This window comes from Pinus tabuliformis, chromosome X, assembly GCF_031772625.1.
Source record: "Pinus tabuliformis cultivar Carrire ecotype Pingquan chromosome X, CPIR1, whole genome shotgun sequence".
Classification (NCBI taxonomy): domain Eukaryota; kingdom Viridiplantae; phylum Streptophyta; class Pinopsida; order Pinales; family Pinaceae; genus Pinus; species Pinus tabuliformis.
In genome coordinates this window covers 718,950,313-718,957,455 of record NC_142308.1, presented here as the reverse complement: position 1 = coordinate 718,957,455, position 7,143 = coordinate 718,950,313, and the positions used below count along the sequence as shown (strand labels likewise).

Here is a 7,143-nt window from a genome sequence, read left to right as displayed (position 1 = left end):
AGCATTTCTTCTTCTTCTTCATGAGTCATGCTAGAGCTTTCAGGCTCCTTACTAGGTGTTTGCATTTTCTTTCCTCGTGGGATCAGTTACCGATAATAATTCTCTAATATTCCCTTTGAATACCTTCAAAATAAATTTTCAAACCAAGCTTAAGCAAAAATTAAAGAAAATCTACACACCTTTTTTCACTTTGTAGGAGCTCGATATTGCCTCTGATGTATCTCTGTACTTTCTGATTATCTAGTTCTGAATTTGTGACCTGTAGTAGCCCTCTGTGTCCTCTTTCCAATGCCACAAGTCTGACCCAAATTGGATTCTCCAAGGAAGAGTTATGCAAAATATCCCACAGTTACTTGATTATAGACTAGTTCAGTAGAGCGAACTTGGACGACGTGCCACGTGTCACTGTTTCAACCTTTGACTCTGAAAAATATATAAAAGAAAACTAAAGTCCGTCCTCTTTCTGTACCTTCTTACGAAATTTCAATCCGATGCTCAGAAAGAAAGTTATGACGATTTTCCCTAGGTCACCTGTTTTGAGTGTAATTCAAGAGTTTGCAAAAAGACGAACTTCCTCAGATCATATCTCCGTAAATATCACGCGAAAAACTCTGAAATTCGGATCCAAGGTTCAGCGCGATTTCTTCTCAAATGGGTTTTTTTTGCGACTCCTGAAACGTCACAGAAAAAAAGTTATAGCGAAAATGCCACGATGACCTGTTTGGAGCAGCGAAACCCTAGAATCCAAAGCTCTGATACAAAATGTTATGAAACCATCTCAAAAAAAGATAGAAAAGAGAGATCCACGCCTTAGAATTCAGCCTCTTCGAGGGGGCAACCTCCTTTACATTACATAAATGAACAATTCTTGGATGCTACAAATGAAAATACCTCCTTTCTATATATAGGAGTCTAAGTGGTCCCAATACAATCAAAGCCTACATAACAATAATATTGTAGGGCACAACAATAAAAATAGTGGGCTTCTATGTGGCACAATAGTAACAATATGGGCACTACATGGGTACATCAATATAAATAAGGGGTATAACTACAATAGTAATGGGGTAATCACTAGTATTATAGGGACCCAACAAACTACCTTGAGGTCACTAAATGACCACCAAGGTATTCCTTCTCTAGAACTTAGTTTTCCTACAACTGAAGTCCTTCCTTTGAGAGAGTATCTATTTTCCTATTAAGTTCTTTAAACACATGAGAAATTATGATCATTTGGAATTGCTTAGAAAGCTCTTTTAGCTTAGCAACTAAGGGAGATAAGGAAGGAGTTTGAATCTGAACCTATGCATTCATCTAATTAATTACTAGTGTTGGGTCCATAAAGACCTGTAGATGACCAATATCCTTGTCAAATCTATTACAAGTGGCCAAAATAATGGCCTTTTAACATAAATAAATAACCCCAGAGGTCTAAAATCATAACCCTAGAATCAACTTCCCAGTGGTGCAACTTTTGCATAAAATATTTGTTTGAGGCACACAATAGTCCATTTGAAAGAACTATATGAGGATTACAACTTTTTGTTGGGCCCAGGGAATGCCATGAAAACCTTTGGACCCTTATATAGCAAAAAAAACATCATTTAGGGCCTCAAAATGACCCTAGAAGTTTGAGACCAAAAAAACCATAGAAAAATTGATAAGAAGATAAAGAACGATTGAGTTAGCGGAAGAGGTGGGTGGTCACAAATATCCACTTGAATTAGAGGTCCACATAAGTTTAGGGTGGGAGACAAGGTATGGCTACATTTGTATAAAGAACACCTCTTAAGATCCCATTGGAAGTGCGCGCCCCCCCCCCCCCCCGCTCCCCCCATTGATTCTCCATTATGATATAGCCTTTACACCAACACAAAGGTTGTGGGTGAAGATGCTTCTAAATCAAATATTCCCTTTTCTTTGGCTTGAACCTTATATTTAATGTGGAGCTACTTCAACCATATTTTCCACCTCTCATAGGCACCTCATGTTCCTACTTTGGTGCACATGTCTAACTAGGAGTCATATTCAACAAAAGTTTACCCACTTGACAAAGGAACTTGAAACAAAATGGACCACTTATTCCTAAGAGGGGGCAATTGATTCAAGAGAATACTAGTGACCACCCACTTGTTCCATTGATTCAACATTATTCCACATCTTAGTAGTTCTAGTATAGTGTTTTAGGTCTCAAAATTTCACTACCTTTTTGGGCATTTCCCTTGCATTTTTGGCATTTTTCATAGGCTAAAGGAACATAGTATGGATTTTAATGGTCCAAGAAATGTCATAAATGGAGTTTGCATGCAAAAGATGTAGTCTCAGGAAGTTGATATAACAATTAGCCTCTTTTGGGTGCACACTATTTTTGGCACATCATTTCCTAGGGTTAGGGTTTTTGCATCTTAAGGCATCATACTTTATGTTCAAAGGTAGTTTTAGACTCTTGTAATATTTTCTTGTGATTAAGAGTAGCTGACACATCTCTCTTCATATAGAAGCTACTACCATTCCAATTAGTTTGTATCACTTTGCAATTTAAAGTTTTTCTTTTCTATTTCATTCATTAATAGAATTTGTATTTTGTTGTATCACTGTACACTTTGCAATATCTTTTCATAATAAAATCCCCTTCAAAACCTCAAGTCTATATATGATTTCTTTTTTTAGTAGAAGCTTCTACCTTTGGATGGTTATGGGTCCTAATATTTAAATATTGGAGCAATTTGCCAACTTTTTTATATCTTTATAATGGTTAAGAACATGTGCTTCATGATAAAAAGTCATAGGTTCAAATCTAAAGGGGGTAGAGTATGTACACCTTTGTAGACTTTAGCAATCAAATCACTATGCTAACACATGTTGAGATCTCATACACCAATTTGAAAGTCTATTGATTGTCTGGCTTAGCCATGAACTTAAAAATAGATTATTACTACTATATTACATATATTAGCTCTACTTAACCTAAATTAACCTCAATCACTATTTTCCAATGAAAAAAATATGATTTAAAAATCTTCAACTTTTTTTTTATATATACTTATTTGAAGTAATGAAATTTTACAACTATTGTTTACCCTTAATTTTTTATTTTTTATTTTTTATGTTTTTTTGTTAATATGGAAAAACATATGTCAAAATCGAGAGGCAAGATGGATTTATGTTAGACATTTGAACTTTTGGTGGGCATGTTAAGCATTTGAAATTTGGTGGCTTATCAATTGGAGGGAAATCCAAGGCGCGAGCCCAGGAAGACATGACTTGTATAGTAAAAACAATGCAGGGTGTGGTTCCCGAAGATTTGAGGGTGAGAAGTTTTGGCTATTAAACATTTTTTCTAAGAAAAAGCTTTGAGGAAGGTTCCTATCAGGCTTTCTATAACTAGTCCGTTCAAAACATAAAGGTTTCATAAGAGTGGATCTAAGATTTCTTTTCACTCTACCCCAAGCGAACTTAAGTGGCACAGTCCCTCTCAGTTCAAAGATCACGCCACCCAAACCAAAGTAGTTGGATCAATAAGGACCTTGGTAGCTCTATAAAATACAATGGGGAAGCTTATTCTTTGATTCTATCCATTTCTTCATATCTTGATTTGGAGGCCTTACTTGGTGCCAACTTGAGCTTGGTCTCTAACACTGGAGCATACTCGACCTAGTCTAGGAGATACCGGGACACCCTCTTTTCTGTGCGGTGATAGTTTTTGGGGTCTTTTAAACGAGGCAGCATTGACGGATTCTAGGTTGTCGTAAGTGTGACTTTAGGCATTCTGCGACACTTCCTCGTATTCGATATGCGCTTCCTTGTATTCGAGAGGTTAATTAGTAGATAATTTCTTCAATGGCTACTACTTTCAGCAACACCAATACTGCTACAAGTCCTCACAATCCTAACAAATATTTCATAATTATCTTCATAACTATTTGGTGGCCACATCCTGGGATAATCAAGTTTTTTCTCAACTGTCTCCATTTACTGAAATGTGGACTCATTCATATGAGGCTTTGGGAATAATGATATTATTGTAATAATTTAGAGTGGTGTTTTGTTTTGATCTTTTGTTATATTTTGGAATGTAGGTTAACAAGTTATATGTTGGAAGGTCCTTCAAACTAGGGCTAGCATGCAAAAAGCAACAATGTCACATGACCAACCAGTGAGGTGCTTCAGATTATGGTTGGAATTCTAGTACCTATTCTTTTTTCTTGTGAAGTTTATTCAGAAGTTGTAATATGCTTGCAGGAACCAAGGCTATATCTTACTTATGGCAAGAACCATTAATGAAGTTTCAGAGCATGTGTATAAGTTTCTATATTATGTAATTCTCCATATGCAGGTTCTCTGCTCGACATGGAAGGATGATGGCACTGCTCTTTTCTCTGCTGGTTATGATAAAAAATCTAAAACGCAGCCACTGTTTGGAGTTCAACCAATAACTGTGGCCATGCATGATCCACCTATTAAAGAAATTGCATAGATTCCAGAAATGAACTTGCTTGCAACTAGAAGTTGGGATAAGAAGTATGTATATGATGATTCTGTCTCTCTTTACTTAGTCATGTTGTGAGGTTTCTTGTAAATGTTAATGGAGTTGTGACCTTATGAATTTTAAACCCATTGGAACATAGTGCCAAAAATTTAATATCTTTTAGGCTTTGAGTCAAATAGAAACTTCTCATCTGGCCAAAATATTTATAAAATTATGAGATTAAAGGGAAAAAAATGTTAGATTGACCCAGGTCCTAGATTAACTACTCAACATTCTTCTTATATACCCAATACTTGTATGTCACTTATTGCCATAGCCTTGTACCTATGAAACCTTGTTAGAAACAGACACACCTGCCTTTTAATTTGCATCAACATTGTATTCTGCAAATCTTCATATAAATTGTATTGTCCCTGGTGATGACTTTTAATGTTTGGATATCCTGCTTGCAGTTGTCTATCACTCTCTCCTTTTATTCTATGTGCTGCTCTATAGGTACATGACCAAAGGTTGACTGGAACATCGGTAACTTGAAGTTATTTAAGACTGCATCAACCTCTCCTTCAAACTTGAAGCAAATTTTGAAAGCTTCCTAAGCCTTTTCCTCTAAGGCTCTAGCCCTATCCAGACATTTCCAAGCTTCGGAAAAATATATTATTTTCTCCAAGTCATTGAGTTGAGGAATGTCTACCCCCTTATCAGGATACTGTATTTTCCATTAAATGATGTCATCTAGCATATTTGGAATATTCTCCAATTCTTCCTTGACAGGCCCCATCCTCTTTATATAATCATCAAACTTAGGAGTTTTATCTTTGATGCCCTGAATGCTCTTGTAGAATTATTTCTGAACCATACTCAGTTCCTCTTGGATCTCAAGTGATTTCCCTTTGAACTCTTTAATTGAGTCTAGTTCACCTTGCTGTTGGAATTCTAGCTCTGTAATTATTTGCTTAGCAACATTGAGTTCCAACTGAGCATCATAGACCTTTCTCTTTAGCTTGACAACATTATCACATGTTGCTCGGTCGATGGCAATACTAGTAGTTGCAGTCATCTCTGGATCAACTGTAACATCATGAATGAGAACCTCCTCAGTGACAATCTCTCTCCCAACCTTATCCTTTTTGGAAACTCTCCTTGCCCTGGGTCAGCCATGGTCATGGGATGATCCAGGTGGATTTTGGTGGCCACCCACCTATCCCACTTGGACCCCCACAACTATCTCTTTCAGTTTTTTAGTTTTCTTAATTGTAACACAATTTACTATTTTTGGCAGTTTTTTGTTCCTGAACTTCCAGAGCTGTTTTGAGGCCCTAAACGATGTTTTTTGGATGTTGGCCACTCAAACTTTGTAGTCCTTAGACATATATTTCTAACGAGGTATTGAGTGCATCAAACGGAGATCATATGCCAAAGTTACATTAACCCCAGGAAGTTGATGTACCAATTTACCCAAACGAGGCCCATAGTTTGGCGCTTCATCTCCTAGGGTTAGTTTTTTGGATGTTTAAGGTTTTCCATTATTTCTAAACAATAAATAGGCCTTTGAGCCTCATTGTAACACAGTGCAGAGGCATGTAGCTACCACATCCCTCCTTAGAGATAAGCTACCATTGCCCGAGCTAGTTTATTTCCATTTCTGTTTGTAAGCATATTTCAGTTATTTACATTAATGAAATGAAGTGTTATTTCTGTTGCATCTCTATATTTATGGTTATATTTGTAATTTGTTGTGTTCCTGTTTAAATCTGAATCATGGGGAAAATTGAAAATTGTTCCTTCTCCATTTCTTCAATCTGACATGGTTCCACTAGAGACTGAGGAGTGGGGGGTATCTTCAGAGATGATGGAATGTCAAGGTGTTCAATCCTTTTCTCTTTCCACATAGCTTATTCCTTCTCCTTTTGGAGTTCCTCATCTCTTTTCCTCTGAAGCTCTTCATCTCTTTTCCTTTTTTTTTCCTATTGCTTGATTCTTTGTTTAGTTTCCAAAGCCAATTGTTTCACCAGGTCATCTTGTTCTTCTTTCCTTCTCTGTTCTTCTGCCTCCTTTGCTGCTTTCTCTTCTTCAATCTCACTATTGAGTATGTCTTCTTCTTTCTCCAATGCTTCATCTCCTTCACCTGTTCTAACACCCTCTGGAGCTTTTCAACTTCTTCCTGGAGGTTGAAAATAGGTGAAGCATGGGTCTGTTTGGCCTTCTTCTGAGGTCCTTGACTTAGCTTTTCTTTAACCTCAAATGGATAAATAAGTCTCTTGAAGATTTCCTCATCAGTATCCCTCTCATGAGTATAAGACCACATCTGGTTGACAACAAAACAATGACTAAGAACCACAACTTCAGGATCATGTCTCTTAATCTTATCTCTCCAAAATGATATGATTCAATTTCATTGGCCTCTTTCATGGCTTGGATGGTGCTATCAACTCCATAGTATCTGATCCTAATAGGAAACTTAGGCCATATTGACCTCTTTTCCCTCTTAAGAGTACTTGTCACTCGATGAGAAAATGTTTGATATAATATTTCCAACATAACCACTCTGTCCAGAGCATATAAAGGTAGCAGATGAGGAGCTCTTGATGCACCATAAACTTTGATGTAGACTCCCTGTTCATGCAAATACCAGTCTCCAGTGCCTCCTATGACTA

At 36.9% G+C, this 7,143-nt stretch overlaps 1 long non-coding RNA gene across 1 annotated transcript; it reads left to right on the top strand.

The window, feature by feature from the left end:
• Positions 1-3,455: 3,455 nt before the first annotated feature.
• On the top strand, positions 3,456-4,625 carry LOC149141984 (uncharacterized). The gene is made up of 3 exons (XR_016265314.1): positions 3,456-3,748; positions 4,080-4,176; positions 4,337-4,625. It is a non-coding gene; the product is annotated as an uncharacterized LOC149141984 (long non-coding RNA).
• Positions 4,626-7,143: the final 2,518 nt, after the last annotated feature.